This window comes from Protopterus annectens, chromosome 1.part2 (assembly GCF_019279795.1).
Source record: "Protopterus annectens isolate FY-2018-M chromosome 1.part2, PAN1.0, whole genome shotgun sequence".
NCBI classification, from domain to species: domain Eukaryota; kingdom Metazoa; phylum Chordata; order Ceratodontiformes; family Protopteridae; genus Protopterus; species Protopterus annectens.
The window spans coordinates 48680630-48704977 of NC_056727.1; positions in this window are offsets into that span (position 1 = coordinate 48680630).

A 24348-nucleotide genomic window follows, 5' to 3' on the forward strand; every position below is an offset into this window, starting at 1 on the left:
TTAATTAAGAGGGGAGTTTATTATATAGCAATAGAAGTCTTTAAGAAGTGGAGATGACATATCTCATACATTCAGATATATAGACTTTTACTTGGCAATCGACCCAGGGGTGTGGGGGCTTTCGAAGCCTAGCCAAGTTTTCCCGAAAGAATAATGGTGTCCTGTATCCAAATAGGACATTGAGGTCCAGCCATTTATAAGCTACATCTGTCCATAAGCTGTTATCCAGCCTGTAGCAAGCAGTTTTGCAGCAATATACCTCTAGGGATTCACCAAAAAGAAAAACGTTCCGGCACAATTAAGGCTGTCCCATATATGTTACTTCAATTCTGCTTCACCTTAGCATACACCATAAAGAGGCGGAGAGGGTTTTAAATTAATAATTTTAGACTTTAATACAAAAAAACAAGAAACAACAACAACGGACAGTCAGATTTAGCGCTTTTGTCTCCTTTACGGAGACTTCATCAGAATCTGTTTTAAATTAAAACAGCAACTTTTCATATAGTTCCCAATAGTAGTTAAGTTAATTGATTAATAAATTGATTAATTAATATATGCAGATACAACACAGTTTAAAAGGGGACATTCACTTCCATATTAAACCCACTCCTACTGTATTCAAATGCCACATATTAAAATGTTCAAACATACTGTTCTATTAATAAATATTCCAAAAATAAGTAGATGTATATATATATATATATATATATATATAAAAAAATGTAAAAAGAATAATATAAAAAGAATAATATAAATACAATTGTATAATGTAATATATGAAGTAAACAAAATAGAACCAATGCAAATTGTGATATATTACTTGTGTTATGAGATATTCAAGGCTCAAAAACAATAACTACAGCATGAATATAAATCTAAATATCAATATACTAATATAAATAACAATATAGTACAAATTAATTATTATAAAAACTTTTATGTGTTCCATGTAACCTAAAAAATAATAAATATGAATATATAAATAAATAAATAAATACATGGATAATAAATATTTTGTTAAAAATTTTTGTTAAAAATATTATAATGAATTGATTAATTGTTTAAATAATTTGATGTTTATTGAATGCATTAAAAGTACATTAGTTAATGTATTAATATAAAAGATAAAAATAACTGAACCGAATACGTGATACAACAGTATAATATAACTAATGTTAGGTCAAATTGAGAAAATATTTCTATGTGTTTAGTATATAAATGTATTGATTGCTAAATCCATTGGTTGGTCTCTGTAAATTTCCAGTGGTAGTCATCATAATATAGACATTTCTCCACTAAACAGTCTTCCATAACATATTAAAAAACATTTAATCTCATATCAAAACATTTTCAAGACCTTTTAAAAAAGCATTTTAGAACATTTTAAAACATTTTGAGACATTTTAAAGCATTTTAAGACATTATAAAACATTTCCACTTTAGGACTTTTTCACTTTTGGGTCATTTGCTAGTATTTTCAATGCAGGGGTGATTGATATGTGGTCATTCAGACCCCAATTACTACAGGTATCCAACCTGAGCTGCCAAATCATCTCCCTATATTCACCTTTGGTTTCCCAATCACCCCCACGTTCCATGTGTTCTACCACTTCAAGTACCCAAAACTTGTAGTCTGCATTTTTGCACTCTATTGCATGTCTGTATAAGGCATTGTTCTCATTATGCCTATTTATATCTCTTATGTGCTCATATATTCTATTTCTGAGATGTCTCTCAGTTTTGCCAATATAATATCTTTGGCAAGCTCTGCACATAACTAAATAAATTACCCCTTTAGAATAACAAGTACTGTACTTTTTTGCCCTTAAGGTTAGGGATAAATTAGGTATTGTCAGTTCTTTTGTTTCTGCAATATATGGGCACATCTACCACATTTAAAAGTTCCGTGCTTTTTACTAGTCCCACCCCTCTCTGTTTTCTTTCTCTCCAAAATGTTTTTAATATTCTTATTTCTCCTGAAACTGAGCCTCAACTCACTCTTAAATACATTTGTTTTGACAGCCATGTTTTTAAACATATTCCATATCTCATAGATACTTTTCCTCAGCCAACCAATATCTTTATAGTATGTAACAGTAAGGTATGGTGTAAAATTAGTTATATTTGTATTATATGTATTTATTTCACCATTCACCTCATTGTTGTAGCTGTTAGTGTTGTTAATGTTAATGTTGTTGTCATTTAACCCATTATTGACCATTACATTGTCCATCTTAAATAATAATGGGTTATATCTGGTACGTCTACCCTGTGTTACATATTCTTTTATTGGTGTAATGAGTTCCTTAGGATACCCTCTTTCAATAAACATTGTTTCAACATGTTCAAGTTCTTTCAAGAAATCCACCTCTTCTGATATCATTCTCGCCATCCTAATCATTTGTCCTTTCACAACATTTTTCTTTAATTGGTATGGATGGTCACTGCCAAAATGAAGATAGGCATTTGAAAAATGTTCCTTCCTGAAAACATTGGATTTATAACATTTTTTCTGTTTGTCTTTACTCAACTTTACATCAGGGAAGTGTATTTCATCCTTTTCTATCTGGTGTACAAAACTCAAAAAGGATGTGGTATGATTAATGTATTGTAAAAATTCAATAATACAATCTTTGGTTCCATTCCATAAAACAAAAATATCATCCAGGAACCTGAAATACTTAACAATGTATTGATTATACAAGGACTTAAAAACATATTGTTTCTCCCAGTCTAACATATTAATATTGGCATACACTGGGGCACAAGCGGAACCCATTGCCACCCCTTCATTTTGGTGATAATAATCACCTTCAAAATACACAAAATTATATTTCAACACTATCTCCATACATTCTAAAACAATCCTGTATTGAATAGGTGTAAGAAAATTCATTTCTGTTAAAACTTCCTCAAACCATTCCATACCAATAGTTTGTGGGATGACTGAAAATAAATATTTTACATCAATTGTTATAAAGTACATTTCTTCACTGTAAGTACTTTCATTTATTTTAGTCAAAAAATCCCATGAGTCCTTAAGTATGTGATCGTACTTCACATAAAATTCCTTGATCATAGTATCCACATATATGGCCATAGCCTGGGTTTTAGACCCCTGTGAAGCCACTATGGGTCTCATGGGGGGGTCCACCACAGATTTGTGTGTTTTCGGTATACCAAATATAGCAGGTACAACTGGCTTGGGTACTGTTAAAAACTTATATAGTTCTAAATCAATCATACCACAAAACAAGTTGTCCTCTAGAATTAAGTCTATCTTCCTATATAGTATGTTAATCTCATTTTTGGTGACCAAACAATATTGTTTATCCTTATCTAAAATATCCTTCATTCTGTTAATGTAATCCCACTTATCCATGAGGACTATTCCCCCACCCTTGTCTGGCTTCATTACACGTATTTTGTCATTGTTACTTAGTTCATACAGTAAATTATTTTCATCTTTATTCAAATTGTTTTTCAGTATATCCCTGGTCTTGTATCCATCCCTAATTTTATTAATTATACACCTTTCAAAATTTAAAATTTCACTTTGTATGGGTGGATTATATATACTACGCCTAGTTAATGGATTTATCTTGTTTTGTTCAGCTTCATCATTAAATAAATGTTTAAAATTTAATTTACGTGTAAATAATTTAATATCCAAAATAAAATTTTCAATATTAGGTTTATCTACTGGCACAAAAGTAAAACCCTTTGTAAATAATTCAAAAAAACTTTTATTAATATTGATATCAGTGTAATTAAAAATATTGGGACAGCCTTAATTGTGCCGGAACGTTTTTCTTTTTGGTGAATACCTCTAGGGATATTAAGCTTCTTGAAGCTGAGTGCTCTCTTGTGTTCAGATCATCAGGTGGTATTCTAAGCAAAGAGTTTTATATAGTAATAAGTTTGTTAATGCTGTATATGCTGGGCATAGATTTCTTCTCTAACCATGATTAGACACAGAAAAGACAGAGAGATAGAGAAGGAGAGAGATGTTGTAGTATCTTGAATAAGACAAGCTCTGAATCCCTTTGATTCTTTTTCTGTATAATCTCTGTACATCTTTCAATTGTGCAAGAGAGCATATGAGAAGCTCACAAAACAAGAATCAGTATTATATATTGGTCTGTGATAAAGGGGCTTACCTATCTGGCATGCTTTTTGACCAATCAAAGGATGAGGTAACTGCAATTCAGGTTTATTCCAGAATCCTTCTCTATATTTATGACTCATGGGGATCAATTTATAAATGCTAAAAATAATCTGTGATAGCAGACAGGTTCACACAGGACGGGTATAGACAATTACACCCACATACAAAATGTTGATATGAACTATAGAACAAAAGCATGGTTGCCTATAACTCATACGTGATAAGGTTCCATAGAGTAATCTTACCCTAGCTGTATACTACAAAGCACAGTAACTTTATTCTCAGCACCAGGCTACTGATATAGCACAAGACTGAAGTAACCATCTTGGAATGGTATGTATGGGATTGATGTTAGACCAGCAGAACTAGAGTTTGGAGGCAGAAACCATCACAAAACCTGCAACAGTTAATTCCATGGATATGAGTACACATCATTAATTTATATGTGTTTCATGCATTGTGTGTGTGTGTGTGTGTGTGTGTGTGTGTGTGTGTGTGTGTGTGTGTGTGTGTGTGTGTGTGTGTGTATGCATGTCTATGAGTCTGTTAATCTGTGTGTCTGTGTATGAGAGCCAAGTCATGAACAGCACATGTTAAGGTTATCTGCTATAACTGAGGTACAATGTTGCATGCAGTGTCTTCTATTGAAATGCTGAGTGCAGACATGTCAAAAAGAAAAGAAATTCATAATAAGAGCAAATACTGAACATCACTCTTCTCTTTTAAACTTCTTTTACGCAGGTGGTAAGCCCCTTACACCCCTGAATTTACATATACTAATCATCAGAGTGCCATATCCAAAAGAAAAGGAATATCCTAAAAAATGGCCATCTCAGACATAGTATATGTAAGTCAATGTTTTTAGCCATTAAATCTTCATGTATAGGGAGTTACTCTAGCAGGTCCTAACATTTCAATAAGTTACACTTAGTTCCTTTTGTGTTCTACTCCTACAGTTTTTTCCTTGTTTAGACACTATACAAGTCCTCCCCTTATCTTCCATTATTGAACTGGGGAATGTACAGTATTTGCTGATTATCATGTCACTTGCTAAGTTAGGCATTAGCACCACTGTGTAATACATTTTACCTAAAAAGGTTTGTATTTGAGCCTTATTATAAAGCATTCCTCTGTCTCCATGTACACGTATCATTTCAATATAATTTTAAATAATTGTTTTATGCTTACACATATATTGTGATATAACTTACAGTATGTTATCATACTTTATTTATTGATTTTTATTCATTGACATATGTTAACTGGGTTGGTCTAGCTGGGCTTGTGGCCCATTTTTAGTGGAGACCCGAGGAGAAAAGCTCCAAAAAAAAACCACAAACAGTTTACATAGAATCAAACATTTCAGTAAAAAATATGGTCAAAATCAGTCATACATGAACGTTAAAGAGGCAAAGCAGAAAAGCAAGCACATGATATGTACATATCAATATTTTTACAGACTAAAAAATATATTTACATATTTACAGAAAGTTAAGTCCAACTGTATTGATTGTAGAGTTTAATAAGTATCAACAACAGTGCAGTACTTAGCAGTATGTGAAGGGACTGAAAAGGTATACATTAGGGTTGTGGGGAGCTTAAGTAGGGGCTTGACAAGGACATATTTTGGAGTTGTTCCAAGCTTGGGTGACGGAGTGTTTATATAGGAGTTTGCCAGTGAGTTTTTTGGGGTGTTAGATTTGTAGTAGTTTCTGATTAGAGGTATGGAGACTCCGTGTATGAGTGTAGATACAGATAAAGGAAGAAAGATCAGGGCAAGCTGAAGCTTTGTAAAGAATGAAGTGTAACATTTCAAGTTGTGACAGCAGTAGAAGATGGGGGAATTCTAACCAATGGTGAGTATTTACTTCTTGAGTCCAGTGGCCATTACATTTGTTTTTTCCTATACTACAGAATTAGATTTAACAACTTTGGTTAAAGCAAAGTGGCAAAAATCAGATTTTATACTTCTAGAAATTAAAAGTTTTGCTTTATCACTTTTTACAGGTTTACATCCCAGAAATATGATTTTAGGTACAGCTTGTTGGCTAGCACTAACAGTGTTTACATGTACAGTATTATGTCAGTAACTGTAAAGTCTTTTGCAATGTGCCCTTTTCTAGAACATTTATAGCAAACCAGCTCCTGTGGTAATATTCTTCTTGTTTGCAGGTAAAGGAATATAGTTATGTGAAGACGTTATTAACCTGTGGGGCAAGTCTAACTTGGAGTTTGCAATTTCATTTAAAACAGAGGTTTTGCTAAAAGAGGTAACTATTCAGAAGACTTTGGTCACTTTTAAATACACACTTTATTAAGTTTCTCTGGAATATTTCTAGACTATTACTTACATTATTTGGATGAGGATCTTGACACAGTTTCAAAATCTGCATTAAATCCGGCATTTATGTACTTACTGGTCTGTTCATACTACGTATCAAGCTGTGGAATGCCAATCCTATCCTACATTTCTTGTTAAATATTCTGATAGTTTTGTGAATCAGCATCCACAAAGGTCCATTTAGGTTTCTGTCAGTCCTCAGTTAGTTGACAATATTGTGGACCACTCCACATGTGGACAGTTTTCTCTGGAATCACAGCTCACAAATGCTGCCAAATATGCCTTGCTCCAACTTTAGTGTATATAGGGTCTTAGGAGTCCCAGTGAGATGGATAAATAGTTAATTATTGTAGATATCTATATCTGGAGGCTATGCAGGTGTTAAACAGTGGCTGCATATATTCCCTGAAGAATTGTTTGAAGACTGAGCAGGCATTAATCAGTGGATACACCTCTATTGCTGTGCTGTTGGAAGAACTGTAGCACAGTTCACAAAATACTTATTTGAGTTCAGTAAAGCTTTAGTGATTTTCCCATTTTGCACAAAACATAGCTAGAGTTCTGTATACACAACATTAGCTGGCACTTTTACCTCCAGAATTTTTTTCTTAATGTGCACTTCTCACTGCCATGAGGGCTCATTTTTACAGAGCCTGGAAAATCCTCATTTTAGCATTATGAATGGTTTCTGAAAGCAACCCTTTTTACTTCCACAATGATACTCAGAGAAATTCACAGCATGGACACAATATGTTCTTAACAGTTGGCAGGAAGTTATACTTCTGTTTAGCTATCAGTTACTAATTATCATTTGACTCGGGTAGAGTTTGCATTCCCTTCTAGGATGGGAGAAGTAGAACTCAGGACATGATGAACTAAAATTGTTTTTGTCCAAAGTGCAATCAGTCAATGAACCATGTCAAGTGGAATAATATCATAGATGCAACTGTTAGCCAAGAATATGGGCTTTAAGCTTTTTCAGCACACCTAATTTTATTTTCTTTTTTTCTAAACAAACAAAAATGTACTTTGTTCAGCAAAGATAAAATGCTATTTAAAAACAATGCAATCATAAGGAAAGAAAACAAAATGTTTGGTTAAGTCTTTACTTCAGAGATAAAACACCTACTAAATCAAACAGTACCTTAGCACTAGTCAGTCCAAAAGGGTATTTGGGCTGAAAGCCTTCCAGTACTCACTCACAGTGAGAATTTCTCCATCACTTCTGAACTCACGTACCACAAAGACCTCTCTTCCACCAGAATTCCCAAGTATAGGTGTATTTTTTATTTTGCCTCTTCTCATTTTTGCCTTTTCCCTTATATAAAACTTCATAGATACTTCAGGTAATCATCTCTAGACCTAGATGGTAGGAAATGCACTTTGCCATGGACTGCAGTCCTTATAAATCCATAGAGGCAGCTGTTCCCTATTAATTCCTATGATACTGTTTTACCCGCCGGCTGTAGACTGCTTGCTTGCCTGCCTTCCCGCTTTAGAATCTTGGAAATATCTTCTTCTGCAGTTGATTGTGTACTTCCCTAACTTGGTCTGGGGTAGTAATTGGAAATGTCGACAGCTCCTACTTTGCTACAAATTTTACTCTTGGAGGAAAAATTGATTGCGATAATAGTACAGACATCACTCTTTCACTCATATGAAAATACTTGTAGTGCAGATAAGTTCAAAAAAGATGTGAGGGTTAATGTGTGTGTGTGTGGGGGGGGGGGGGACAAATGAGTAAATGTTTGTGTGAGTGTGAGTGTCCTTTTTTGATTAGTGGATGTGGGTCCATGTGTGGGAATTTCTGGGCGTGTGTGTGTGTGTGTGTGTGTGTGTGTGTGTGTGTGTGTGTGAGTATGTATGTGTCTGTGTGAGTACAAAGCAAGTTTTAGATACCAGCAAACCCTGGGGTTGCTGGGGGCCCGCTAGTCTTGGGCGACCCACAACAAGGCAAATTATCTTATATTTATACTTTTTACCTTTGTAAAACCAACAAAAGCTAGTACATCAAACTTGTATGCTTAATAAACAGGGCTGGAAATAATAACTCTTAGGATGGAGACTCCTAAGGTTTAATGCTACCTATTGTTTAAAATTCAAAGATGAGTCCTGTTGCAACAGTGTTTCATCAAGTATTAAGCTTTATAATTGTATTAATTGTTTTACCACTGACATAGTGACTATGACTTAGTTAAATCCTGCTGATGGGCATTATCTCCACTAAAACTAACATCACAGCTGGCTTTAGGCACCAGTAACACCTGGGGCAGTGGGGTACTACCCTAATCCTCCCTGACTGTAGAGGACTAGCAAAGGCTGCTGCATGTTGGGGAAAATGATGAGAAATAAAGATCAATTGTTCTTCAACAGGATAAAGCTGGTTACCAGTGACAGAGTGAGGGAAGTACTAGAGTTTGGCAGGCCAGATAGTGACAAATGTCAGTATCTACCTTGGATTTTAAGAAGAATACATGCTCCCAATAATCAGAGATGGTGTCCTGTTTAAGGAAGTTTTATAAATAGTGTCAGGACACCAGATACTATAACTCTCAACTTCTTTGCTCAAGAATTCTGAGCAAAGCCAAATACAATAGCAGAATAAAGGGTCAAGATCATAAACACTTTTGCAAATGTTATCTAATTCACTAAAAAAGTTAATAAAATAGCATATATACATACATACATACAAATATTGCAAGCATGGGCATTAATGTTCTTCTAGCTTACCAATATACCAAAACACGTGTTCCCATAACAAGCGTAAAGGCTGTTCTTAATAATATCCAAACTAGTGCTTGCTTCATGTAATTTGGTAGTCTATTCCATGCATCAGCTGCTCTCTCAGAGAATCAATTAGTACACTTCTCATTCCAATAGAATCTTTTTTTTTTTAAATTCTCCAAGTCTTTTGGGTTTCTGATACTATGACAGGAACTGACCCCATTCCTACATCAAAGTATGATTAAAGTTCATGAAATTAGTATTGTTTCAGTCTTTGATGTCAGCCAGAAGTGCTCTTCACAGCACCCGCAAAGTGCCCAGTAATGACTCCTTGTGCAATTCGTATGGAGTTACATGTATTGGTAACATATCTAAATATGATTGTAGATTCTCTTTTATAATACCTGTTGCTCCTACTACTACTGGAACTATCTGTGTATCTTACTTCACATTGCTCTCATCTCTGCCTGCAAATCCTGGTATTTTATGACTTTATGGCTCTCTGTATGAGTGACACTGTAGTCACTGGGTGTAGCAATTTCAGTGATCAATGCTACCTTTCTCATCATTTCATGGACCACTGTATCTTGTTTTCTTACATCTAGCTTTTGAACTGTTGGTAATGGGTGATCCCATATGATGCTTTGTGGCTCATGTTTCCAGTGTTTTTCAGTCACTTCAGTACCATAATGTTTGCACAAGCCCCAGTGCAACAATATTGCCACATTATTATGCATTTCAGTATACAGTCCTTCTGCCATTGGTATGTCACAACCAACAACAAGATGTGCGACTGTTTCCAATTCTGTTTCACAATACCTTCATTTGTCTGTTTCTTCCACATGTTCCATGGACTTTGTAAACCAACATGTACGTAGCCCACTATCTTAGGCCAACAATATTAACCTTTCATCTTTTGCTTTGAATTTGCGTCTCTTTAACCATTTCTGCATTCAATCCTGATCAACATGAAGTTCTTCCAGGAGTTTTCTATACTTGCAACTATATTTGTTCATTTTCCACACTTCTCACCTTCTCCTCTGATCCACCACATTAGAGTCTTTCTTTTGTTTTTTGGCACATTCAGTGGTGCCTGATTTTTATCTACTTCTGATTTGATTTCCATTCCAGCTTGATGCTGATGTGCTTCTGCTAGACTAAGCAGAGAAGTCATCTTAGATTTATTCTCCTCATTTTTCCAAACTTTCAATATGTTTGGGTCTTGTGAGGTCAGCAAATATGCGCGCAATCCCACAATTGACGATATATACATGTAATTGATTTCAAGGAGGCCCATGCCTCCTTTGGAACAGGGAATATATAATGTTGCTATACACTGATCTTTATAAATCATTTGGTGAGCATGAAACATCCTTCTTGTTTTCCTGTCTACTCTAGCCAACACATTTTGGGGCAAGTCAATCACTCCAAAACTGTATGTTAGGACAGAAAGCACAAATTGATTTATAGCTTGAATTTTGTTCCTATATGTCAAAGCAATTTTCAGAATTAAGTCTTCTAAAATATTCCTAAGTTTTATTTACATTTGTTCATGTTATATTGTTGATCCTTCATCAATTCCAAAATATTTATACACCCCCTCTTGCTCTAGCTCTTTTCTATCACATTCTTGTCCCAAACTGATGATTTCTTAGTGCTGCAGCTTTCCTGCTTTAAATGTTCCTTTTGCACATTTATCAAGACCAAACATTCTTTTATCTTCTGAAAAAGGTTTGACTAGTTGCAGTTGTGATTTCAATTCCTCATTTGATGAGTTATAAAGTTTTAAATCATTGACAAAGAAAAGATGAGAAGTCTTTATACTTTATTGTTTTCTAGCAGCCAAGTTATGGCCATGGCTTAATCTATTAAGTAGACAGTTTAATGGGTTAAGGGCAAGACAGAATAGCAGCTGTGAATTATCCCCCTTTGAATTTTTATCCGTGGAATAATAATTTGTCCTTTGTCATGTCTTAATTGCAAAGTGGTCTGCCACTGTTTCATGGTCACTGTAATGTAGTTGATCAGTGTAGTGTGTATCATATTCATTTTTAAGCACTCTTTTATCCATGAATGTGAGATACTGTCAAATGATTTTTTTGTAGTCAGGCCATGCCATACTTATATTCTTCCCCTTTTAACAGTTCTCCATTATAACTTTATTTAGCAACAAATGATACTTTGTTCCGTATGACTTCCTTTTACTACTCTTTATTTCTACTACCATGATTGAATTTTCTTCTAAATGACTATAAATTCTGTCGGCATAAATTCTGGTGTATGGTTTATATGTCGGTGGAAGGCAAGTTATTGGTCTATTATTTTTAGGGTAGCTTGCAGGTTCACTGTTAAGTAGGAGCATTGTTCTTCCTTTTGTTAGCCAGGTTGGTGTCTATTCAGTGTGGCATATAACTAGTTCTTACTCATGGGTAAATCTTTGTGCAAAGATCTTAATACTTTTAACCAAAAGTTAGGTACTGCCTCTGGGCCTGGGGTTTTCCAACTATAGGCTTTTCTTAAATTTATTTCAATCTGTCTGTCTGTTACTTCATCCCATTTCATATCCTGTACCTTTGAACTTCTTATTCTTTCTTTTACTTCTATCCATTTAGTATCTTTGTTATGTTCCACGAGATCTTCATAAATATTTCTCCAAAATATATCTATTTCTTCTTTTTTGGTGGTCTTTCAATTCCTTTTACATTGTTTCCCAATTATCTATAAAACTTTTTGAGTCATCGATAAATTACTTATGCTGTACTTTTCCTTTATATTTATCAGTGTATCTTCTAAGTTTTTCTGCCTGTGCTGATATTTTTAGTTTATTATTTGCGACAGTGCATGATAAATCCTGATCTCTCCTAATACTGTGTTGCTTTTATCACTGCTATCTTTCTGAGTATTTTTGTTGATCTGTTTCCTCTTCTATACTCTTCTAACAGTGACATTTCTTGTATTAATTGCTTTATAGTTTTCTCTATTCAGTACTTCCTTGATGGTATTCAATTTTTCCCCTTCCTTTCCCTTACTACCCTATGTTCTTGTGGTAGAATTTTATATGTAATTAATTTAGCTGCACAGTAATACATCCTGTTTACTTCTGTTATATTGTATGGATCTCTATGGATAGTCCTAATTACTGTGTTCATTTGTTTTCTCACACTTGTGACTTTGTGGGTTTTATTGAACTTCTGCAGTCTATTTCTTTCATTGATCTTAATATGTGTATCTATTTCTATTAAATCAGTCAACTCTTCTCTTAGCTCATTTTCTTCTAAACTGCGAACATATTTTTTGTTCTCCTTTTCCTGTGGGCATTCTATAGAAAGTTATATAGCATCTTCCTGTGGCATATTCTCTTCAATTTCATCCAGTGTCACCCACTGCTCTGTCATATGGGAACTCACTGGCCTATCACTCCTCAACATTGACTGTGTCAGAGTTGCCAGAGCTTCCTGCTCCCTCCCCCCGCAGCCCAGCCCCAAGTGAAAGCCTACACTGCTATCCATCTTATCATGAGTATTTATTTTATTTTATTTTATTTTTTACATTTGTTTAGTGGGAAAGTACAACTTGACAGAGGCACTTTTTCAGAGGAGGCCCAGGAGAAAAGCTCCAAAATAGAGTATAGGAGTACAATAATTAAAGAAGAATTGCAAACATATAAAAATATATGTACAGCAAAAATACAGAAATACAAAAATTAGACATTAATATAGAATAATTAGACATCAATATACAATGATTGCCAAACTACTGAAGATTGACATACTTATATGGTTGGTAAACTTTATAGGAACTTTATACCATACACATATTATAATGTTAGTGTGAATTCAGTGACAAAGTGAGCATATATTCCATTTACCTGAGTACATCGATACTTTGTTGTTCTAATTTATTGATCTTTTTTTGTGTATGACCCTGTCAAATGCTATAGTTAAATCTATATAAATCACATCACAGAACATTTTTTCATTCATAGCTGTTATTATATTGTTATAGAACATAATGTTACAGATGCTAATAGATCTATTTTCACCATATTCATGTTGGTATATGGTTTCAAGTCCCAACTTTTCCAGTTCTGACAATTACTTATCCAATATTACCTTCTCCATTATTTTTCTACAACATGAAAGTAGACTTAAGAGTCTTATGACTCTGGATTTGTCCTACTCCCCATCCACTTAAAGACAGGTTTAATAAGTGCACATCTCCATTCTTGAGGAATCTCCCCATATTTATATGACCTAGTAAATAATAAATATAATGGTACTGTAAGTTCTTGTTGAAGTGTTCTCAGGTCATTATTACTAATTTCTTCTCTTCCCTGTGCTTTGTTTGGATCCAATTTGCACAGTTCTTTTTCTATTCAATCTAATTCGATTCCATTTTCTGCAGTTACCTGGATGTCGTTAGGATAACTTATCACTCCTGTTGTGGTTCCAAACCGTTTTGCATAAGATTTTGTAAGTATATCTATAATCTGTTGTGTCTTAGAATACAATTTAGAATCTACATGCAGTTTATCAGTTTGCATGTCTTTACTCCTTCTACATCTTATGTATCTTTAAAAAGGTTTTCCTGTTATACTCAATATCTTCATATAAATTTTCTTGATCTTGTCTCCCACTATGCTTAATTTGTTTCTCTAGCATGTTTATTTCAGTTTTCAAAGTTGTAGTTTAACCTTTCTTCAATATTTTATATTTTTGTATCTCTCGCCTTAATCAGGTTTCTTATTCTCATAAAAATATATACCCCAGATTGTCGTATGCCTAGATCCTGATGTTAAACATTTTTTGATTTTTTCACTAAAACAATTTCTCTTTCAAAACTATCTACATTCCATCTGCATTTTTTCCACATCTCTCTAGTTAGTTTTACATAGTGATTGTTTTGCTTCCATATAATCTGTAATTAATCTTCTGTGCATTGCTTCAGATTTCTGTTTGGCAGAATTATCTAGTAACAAATTAACCTTTATAACTCAATGATCACTGCACATCAACAATGGTAAAACTTGACCTGAAGTAACAGCAATTTCTTTAGGAACACCCAGTATTATTCAAATCTATTTCTAGTAAATTTAAGCCCCGAGCTAATATTATTCTTCCCTCCTGTGTTTCATACAAGAAATGTATAAATTCCTCTGGATCATCTGCACTTGAGTTAGGTGATCTATACACTCCAACAATTGTTATATCTTCCAGGGTTGTCTTTATCACTGAACATGTAATAATCACAGGTTTCATAACTATCTTTAATCCATAACATAACACCATCACCTGATTTTTTTGTTTGAATGTCTGTTACAGTAAAAACATTTATACCCTGACAGAACTGGTTTACAATCATTGATCTTTAATCATGTTTCACAAAACAAAAAATAACAGCATCAGTCTGTTGTAAATGTTGCAAATTTTCCAATAATAAAAATTTATTATTAATGCTACTTGAATTAACAACCATCAGAGATGCATCAAATGTTATCTATGAACTGTTGGATTTTTGACTTGGGAAAAATCCTGCCTAATATTTGTCAAATATTGTAAAATATCAGCTGCAAAATTTATCTTCTCTAATCTTGACAAATGCATGCTATCCTGTCTGAGCATGTGTGCCCAAAACTAGGCTTGGATATTCTACACATTTCCATTTTTAAAATGGGACATTTTTTCCACGTATGTATTTACCCCAAAAATCTTTTCTTTACCAGTGACCAGACTATCCTTTATAAATGTAATTTGTGCAAAATACATCCTAACTCCTGTACAAGCTGTACTATCTAAGAGAGTTGTAAGTTCCCCCTCTAACAGTCAGAGACTCCTTGTGGATGAGATCATTTGCATCGACATGAATAGAAACATATCCATATTTCCTTACATTAAGTCTTTCTAAGTCTTGTCTTATCTTTTATTTTTGCACCTGGCAACCCTAAGACTATTCAATGTTCATTATCTTCTCTGCAAATATAATTATCAGTTCCTGCAATAATAGAATCTCCAATTACAATAATATCTTTTCTGAGCAGATAGGAGGAATCGCCAACTTCTAATTCAATAATATCTGCTCTATCAATTGTTGCAAAGAAATGATCTTCAGCACCATTAGTGTTATTAATCCCACTGTTTTCATTGCTTAGTACATTTGCCAGCATACAATTCTCATCCAGCTGGCTTTGTACATCCACAGCTTCAGACATGTAGTCAACATCTGTCTTTCTCTTCTTTGTTTCTTACAATAATGTTCTTCAATCCTTTCTCATTCAATATTCATTTCTTCCTTTTCATCTGCCCCTTGCCTCTTTTTCCTACCTTATCTTTTGAAAAAATGATGCCTTTTTCTGTAGCTGAAAGTTTTTTGATAGTAAAATGACATCACTCCCTGTAACCTGTGTGTTACATAACAAAGCAGTGTCCTTTTCAGTATATATTCTCTTTACTTTACAAACATTTATCATTTTCTTTTTCTTCCTTGTTATTTGTTGTGAACTTCTTCATTTCTTTCTTTTTTCTTTCCTTCTAAACATTCTGAATCCTCAGATTGCTGAATACTCACATTCAGAATTTCAAAGTTGTCATGAGCATCATCTTGTTTTATAGGTTCATAGGTTCATAGGTTGGTACTGGGCTATCTGCCTGAAGGCATATATTAGCCCAGCCATGTTGTGCGGTATTCACCGCCCCTTTAGTAGTTCCCTAGACCCTTGTACTAGCAGCTAGTACCCTTGGCCCCTATCTAGTAGTGCTGTTGGTGTGATCCCCGGTGTGAATTTCTGTTACCCATCCACTCATCAAGGTTCCTCTTGAAGAGTGATAGTGAGGGGCTCAGTCTTATGTAGATTGAGACCCTGTTCCACAGTAAGGGAAGGCTCTGCGAAGGGAATCTATCCCTCCAGCATGTTCTATTCATTGTTGTGTTGAGGTTTATATCCCTAGAGCATGTAGCTCAAGTAGATTTGGTTTTGCTAACATGGAGCATGTTCAACAATTCTGGGTTGGACATGGCTCTGTACGTTAGACAGAGATCGCCTCTGAGAAAGCAGTATGCAACAGAGAACAAATTTAGCTTTTTCAATCGTGCTGCATAGGGCAACTGTTTGAGGCCAGTAATTATCTTGGTTAGGTACCTCTATCATCTCTCCAGCTGCTGGAGATGTCTAGCCAAGTACATTCCAATTGGTGCATTGTACTCAATAATGGGACTGATGAGGGAAGAGTCGAGGGGCACCATTACATCCTTAGATCTTGATGCAAACCCTTTCGTGATCAGATGGGTCACATAGAAGGATTTTCTAACCACTTTGGCAACATGGTTATCAAAGGAAAGCTGACTATCTACTTGGGTCCCTAGATCCCTTATTTCTTCTTCAGATTTCAGGGGATTACCTCTTATGTTGTAGTTTGTGGGTACTCTGTTTTTTCCAAAGGGGATTACTATGCATTTTTTTGCATTTAGCTTGAGACCATGGCTTTGACACCATGCATCAGTCTAATTTAGGCCCTTCTGGAGGATCTCCATGTCAGCCGGAGACTCTATTATAGCACCCAGTTTGCATTCATCCACAAACTTAGCCAGCCCCACAGCCCTTCCGTGCTTGCCTGTACTTCTGAGAAGTATATGCCAAACAGGAGGGGCCCCAGGACAGAGCCCTGAGGCACACCACTTGTTACTGGTCTGGATATGGACATAGATCCCGCTACTCTTACTTTATGGGATCTGTCTGAGAGCCAGTTTGCGATCCATCTTGTGACCTAAGGGTTTATGCCCAGGCTGGTGAGCTTATCAATAATACCTGAATGGGGAATGGTGTCAAATGCTTTAGCAAGGTCAAGGTAAGCCAAGTGCACCTCCTTTCCCTTATCTATAGCCTGAGTAACTATCTCAAAGAAATCCACCAGGTTCAAGAGGCATGATCTGCCCTTGACGAAGCCGAACTGTGTGGGGTCCAGCGACTGGAGGTTCCCAATCTCTCCATTTATGAGTTCCATAATGATTAGCTCCATAGCCTTACAGATCAGACTGGTCAGGCTTATTGGTCGGTAGTTCCCATGGTCAGTTGTGGCCCCACCCTTGTGTATCAGGACCACCATTGCTGTGCACCATTCTATGGGCACATATCCTGTGGAGAGGCTGAGACTGAACAGGGTATTAAGATGCGGGGTTAATTCCTTTTGGAGCTCGCGTATGACAGAACCTGGGACACCATCTGGTCCCATGGAGGCAGTGTTTTTAGCTTTAGATATAGCCTTGTTAACCAACGTATCAGTAATAATTGGACTTACACAATCCCCTAGAATGGTAATAGGCCCTGTAGGTGATGGTGGGGGGGGGGGGGGAATTTGCACTGAACCTGTCAGCCAAGATATTGGCAATGTCAGAAGGGTCAGTGTATTTTGTTCCATTTTGTACTAGCTCAGAACAGAACTGAGCATTGCCATTTAGGTTTTTGACATAGTCATAGAAGGCCTTATGGTTATCCTTGGCATCCTTGGCAACTTTCTTTTCAAAATTAGCTTTAGTTGACTTGATGAGGGCCCTCAATTTCTTACTAATGCTGATCAGGGATGATTTTTCTACTTGTGATTTGGCCTTTTTTTGTATAAGTCTCCTCCTTTTATTGTAAAGTTTGCTTATGGCCGGGGTCCACCAAACAGTAACACCTGAGGCAGTAAGGTGCTACCCTAATCCTCCCTGACTGTAGGGGACTAGCAAAGGCTGCTGCATGTTGGTGAAAAAGATGAGAAATAAAGATCAATTGTTCTCCAACAGGATAAAGCTGGTTACCAGTGACAGAGTGAGGGAAGTACTAGAGTTTGGCAGCCCAGATAGTGACAAATGTCAGTACCTACCTTGGATTTTAAGAAGAGTACATGCTCCCAATAATCAGAGATGGTGTACTGTTTAAGGAAGTTTTATAAATACTGTCAGGACACCAGATACTATAACTGTCAACTTCTTTGCTCAAGAATTCTGAGCAAAGCCAAATACAATAGCAGAATAAAGGGTCAAGATCATAAACACTTTTGCAAATGTTATCTAATTCACTAAAAAAGTTAATAAAATAGCATACATACATACATACATACAAATATTGCAAGCAGGGGCATTAATGCTCTTCTAGCTTACCAATATACCAAAACACTTGTTCCCATAACAAGTGTAAAGGCTGTTCTTAATAATATCCAAACTAGTGCTTGCTTCATGTAATTTGGCAGTCTATTCCATGCATCAGCTGCTCTCTCAGAGAATCAATTAGTACACTTCTCATTCCAATAGAATCTTTTTTTTTAAAATTCTCCAAGTCTTTTGGGTTTCTAATACTATGACAGGAACTGACCCCATTCCTACATCAAAGTATGATTAAAGTTCATGAAATTAGTATTGTTTCAGTCTTTGATGTCAGCTAGAAGTGCTCTTCACAGCACCCGCAAAGTGCCCAGTAATGACTTCTTGTGCAATTCGTACGGGGTTACATGTATTGGTAACATATCTAAATATGATTGTAGATTCTCTTTTATAATACCTGTTGCTCCTACTACTACTGGAACTATCTGTGTATCTTACTTCACATTGCTCTCATTTCTGCCTGCAAATCCTGGTATTTATGACTTTATGACTCTCTGTATGCGTGACACTGTAGTCACTGGGTGTAGCAATTTCAGTGATCAATGCTACCTTTGTCATCATTTCATGGACCACTATATCTTGTTTTCTTACATCTAGCTTTTGAACTGTTGGTAATGGGTGATCCCATGCGATGTAGACTTCATCCTTTTTCTATGATGCTTTGTGGCTCATGTTTCCAGTGTTTTTCAGCCACTTCAGTACCATAATGTTTGCACAAGCCCCAGTGCAACAATATTGCCACATTATTATGCATTTCAGTATACAGTCCTTCTGCCATTAGTATGTCACAACCAGCAACAAGGTGTGCAACTGTTTCCAATTCTGTTTCACAAAACCTACATTTGTCTGTTTCTTCCACATGTTCCATGGACTTTGTAAACCAATATGTATGTAGCCCACTATCTTGGGCCAACAATATTAACCTTTCATCTTTTGCTTTGAATTTGCGTCTCTTTAACCATTTCTGCATTCAATCCTGATCAACATGAAGTTCTTCCAGGAGTTTTCTATACTTGCAACTATATTTATTCATTTTCCACACTTCTCACCGTCTCCTCTGATCCACCACATTAGAGTCTTTCTTTTGTTTTTTGGCACATTCAGTGGTGCCTGATTTTTATCTACTTCTGATTTGATTTCCATTCCAGCTTGATGCTGATGTGCTTCTGCTAGACTAAGCAGAGAAGTCATCTTAGATTTATTCTCCTCATTTTTCCAAACTTTCAATATGTTTGGGTCTTGTGAGGTCAGCAAATATGTGCGCAATCCCATGATTGATGATATATACATGTAATTGATTTCAAGGAGGCCCATACCTCCTTTGGAACAGGGAATATATAATGTTGCTATACACTGATCTTTATAAATCATTTGGTGAGCATGAAACATCCTTCTTGTTTTCCTGTCTACTCTAGCCAACACATTTTGGGGCAAGTCAATCACTCCAAAATTGTAAGTTAGGACAGAAAGAACAAATTGATTTATAGCTTGAATTTTGTTCCTATATGTCAAAGCAATTTTCAGAATTAAGTCTTCTAAAATATTCCTAAGTTTTATTTACATTTGTTCATGTTATATTGTTGATCCTTCATCAATTCCAAAATATTTATATACCCCCTCTTGCTCAAGCTCTTTTCTATCACATTCTTGTCCCAAACTGATGATTTCTTGGTGCTGCAGCTTTCCTGCTTTAAATGTTCCTTTTGCACATTTATCAAGACCAAACATTCTTTTACCATCTGAAAAAGTTTTGACTAGTTGCAGTTGTGATTTCAATTCCTCATTTGATGAGTTATAAAGTTTTAAATCATTGACAAAGAAAAGATGAGAAGTCTTTATACTTTATTGTTTTCTAGCAGCCAAGTTATGGCCATGGCTTAATCTATTAAGTAGACAGTTTAATGGGTTAAGGGCAAGACAGAATAGCAGCTGTGAATTATCCCTCTTTGAATTTTTATCCCTGGAATGATAATTTGTCCTTTGTCATGTCTTAATTGCAAAGTGGTCTGCCACTGTTTCATGGTCACTGTAATGTAGTTGATCAGTGTAGGATGTATCATATACATTTTTAAGCACTCTTTTATCCATGAATGTGAGATACTGTCAAATGCTTTTTTGTAGTCAGGCCATGCCATACTTAGATTCTTCCCCTTTTAACAGTTCTCCATTATAACTATATTTAGCAACAAATGATACTTTGCTCCATATGACTTCCTTTTACTACTCTTTAGTTCTACTACCATGATTGAATTTTCTTCTAAATGACTATAAACTCTGTCAGCATAAATTCTGGTGTATGGTTTATATGTCGTTGGAAGGCAAGTTATTATTCTATTATTTTTAGGGTAGCTTTCAGGTTGACTGTTAAGTAGGAGCATTGTTCTTTATTTTGTTAGCCAGGTTGGTGTCTATTCAGTGTGGCATATAACTAGTTCTTACTCATGGGTAAATCTTTGTGCAAAGATCTTAATACTTTTAACTGAAAGTTAGGTACTGCCTCTGGGCCTGGGGTTTTCCAACTATAGGCTTTTCTTAAATTTATTTCAATCTCTCTGTCTGTTACTTCATCCCATTCCATATCCTGTACCTTTGAACTTCTTATTATTTCTTTTACTTCTATCCATTTAGTATATTTGTTATGTTCCACGAGATCTTCATAAATATTTCTCCAAAATATATCCATTTCTTCTTTTTTGGTGGTCTTTCAATTCTTTTTACCTTGTTTCCCAATTATCTATAAAACTTTTTGGGTTATCAATAAATTACTTATGCTGTACTTTTCCTTTATATTTATCAGTGTATCTTCTAGGTTTTTCTGCCTGTGCAGCTGATATTTTTAGTTTATTATTTGCGATAGAGCATGATAAATCCTGATCCATTATAATACTGTGCATTGCTTTTATCACGCCTATCTTTCTGAGTATTTTTGTTGATCTGTTTTCTCTTCTATACTCTTCTAACAGTGACAGTTCTTGTCTTAATTGTTTTATAGTTTTCTCTATTCAATACCTCCTTGATGGTATTCAATTTCTCCCCTTCCTTTCCCTTACTACCCTATGTTCTTGTGGTAGAATTTTATATGTAATTAATTTAGCTGCATAGTAATACATCCTGTTTACTTCTGTTATATTGTATGGATCTCTATGGACAGTCCTAATTACTGTGTTTATTTGTTTTATCACACTTGTGACTTTGTGGGTTTTATTGAACTTCTGCAGTCTACTTCTTTCATTGATCTTAATATGTGTATCTATTTCTATTAAATCAGTCAACTCTTCTCTTAGCTCGTTTTCTTCTAAACTGCGAACATATTTTTTGTTCTCCATTTCCTGTGGGCATTCTATAGAAAGTTATATAGAAACTTCCTGGGGCATATTCTCTTCAATTTCATCCAGTGTCACCCACTGCTCTGTCATATGGGAACTCACTGGCCTATCACTCCTCAACATTGACTGTGTCAGAGTTGCCAGAGCTTCCTGCTCCCTCCCCCCGCAGCCCAGCCCCAAGTGAAAGCCTACACTGCTATCCATCTTATCATGAGTATTTATTTTATTTTATTTTATTTTTTACATTTGTTTAGTGGGAAAGTACAACTTGACAGAGGCACTTTTTCAGAGGAGGCCCAGGAGAAAAGCTCCAAAATAGAGTATAGGAGTACAATAAGTACAGAAGAATTGCAAAAATATAAAACTATATATGTACAGCAAAAATACAGAAATACAAAAATTAGACATTAATATAGAATAATTAGACATCAATATACAATGGTTGTCAAACTACTGAAGATTGACATACTTATATGGTTGGTAAACTTTATAGTAACATTACACCATACACATATTATAATGTTAGTGTGAATTCAGTGACAAAGTGAGCATATATTCCGTTTGCCTGAGTACATTGATACTTTGTCGTTCTAATTTATTGATCATTTTTCTGTGCATGACCCTGTCAAATGCTGTAGTTAAATCTATATAAATCACATCACAGAACATTTTTTCATTCATAGCTGTTATTATATTGTTATAGAACATCATGTTACAGATGCTAATAGATCTATTTTTACCATATGCATGTTGGTATATGGTTTCAAGTCCCAACTTTTCCAGTTCTGACAATTACTTATCCAATATTACCATCTCCATTATTTTTCTACAACATGAAAGTAGACTTAAGGGTCTTATGACTCTGGATTTGTCCTACTCCCCTTTCACGTAAAGGCAGGTTTAATAAGTGCACGTCTCCATTCTTGAGGAATCTCCCCATATTTATATGACCTAGTAAATAATAAATATAATGGTACTGTAAGTTCTTGTTGAAGTGTTCTCAGGTCATTATTACTAATTTCTTCTCTTCCCTGTGCTTTGTTTGGATCCAATTTGCACAGTTCTTTTTCTATACAATCTAATTTGATTCCATTTTCTGCAGTTACCTGGATGTCATTAGGATAACTTATCACTACCGTTGTGGATCCAAACCGTTTTGCATAAGATTTTGTAAGTATATCTATAATCTGTTGTGTCTTAGAATAAAATTTAGAATCTACGTGCAGTTTATCAGTTTGCATGTCTTTACTCCTTCTACATCTTATGTATCTTTAAAAAGGTTTTCCTGTTATACTCAATATCTTCATATAAATTTTCTTGATCTTGTCTCTCGCTATGCTTAATTTGTTTCTCCAGCATGTTTATTTCAGTTTTCAAAGTTGTAGTTTAACCTTTCTTCAGTATTTTATATTTTTGTGTCTGTCGCCTTAATCAGGTTTCTTATTCTCATAAAAATATATACCCCAGATGTTGTATGCCTAAATCCTGATGTTAAACATTTTTTGATTTTTTGCACTTAAACAATATCTCTTTCAAAACTTTCTACATTCCATCTGCATTTTTTCCACTGAACACATCTCTCTAGTTAGTTTTACATAGTGATTGTTTTGCTTCCATATAATCTGTAATTAATCTTCTGTGCATTGCTTTAGATTTCTGTTTGGCATAATTATCTAGTAACAAATTAACCTTTATAACTCAATGATCACTGAGCATCAACAATGGTAAAACTTGACCTGAAGTAATAGCAATTTCTTTAGGAACACCCAGTATTATTCAAATCTATTTCTAATAAATTTAAGCCCCAAGCTAATATTATTCTTCCCTCCTGTGTTTCATACAAGAAATGTATAAATTCCTCTGGATCATCTGCACTTGAGTTAGGTGGTCTATACACTCCAACAATTGTTATATCTTCCAGGGTTGCCTTTATCACTGAACATGTAATAATCACAGGCTTCATAACTATCTTTAATCCATAACATAACACCATCACCTGATTTTTTGTTTGAATGTCTGTTACAGTAAAAACATTTATACCCTGACAGAACTGGTTTACAATAATTGATCTTTAATCATGTTTCACAAAAAATAACAGCATCAGTCTGTTGTAAATGTTGCAAATTTTCCAATAAAAAACATTTATTATTAATGCTACTTGAATTAACAACCATCAGAGATTCATCAAATGTTATATATGAACTGTTAGATTTTTGACCTGGGAAAAATCCTGCCTAGTATTTGTCAAATATTGTAAAATATCAACTGCAAAATTTATCTTCTCTAATCTTGACAAATGCATGCTATCCTGTCTGAGCATGTGTGCCCAAAACTAGGCTTGGATACTCTATACATTTCCATTTTTAAAACGGGACATTTTTTCCACGTATGTATTTACCCCAAAAATCTTTTCTTTAACGGTGACCAGACTATCCTTTATAAATGTAATTTTTGCAAAATACATCCTAACTCCTGTACAAGCTATACTATCTAAGAGAGTTGTAAGTTCCCCCTCTAACAGTCAGAGATTCCTTGTGGATGAGATCATTTGCATCGACATGAATAAAAACATATCCATATTTCCTTACATTAAGTCTTTCTAAGTCTTGTCTTATCTTTTATTTTTGCACCTGGCAATCCTAACACTATTC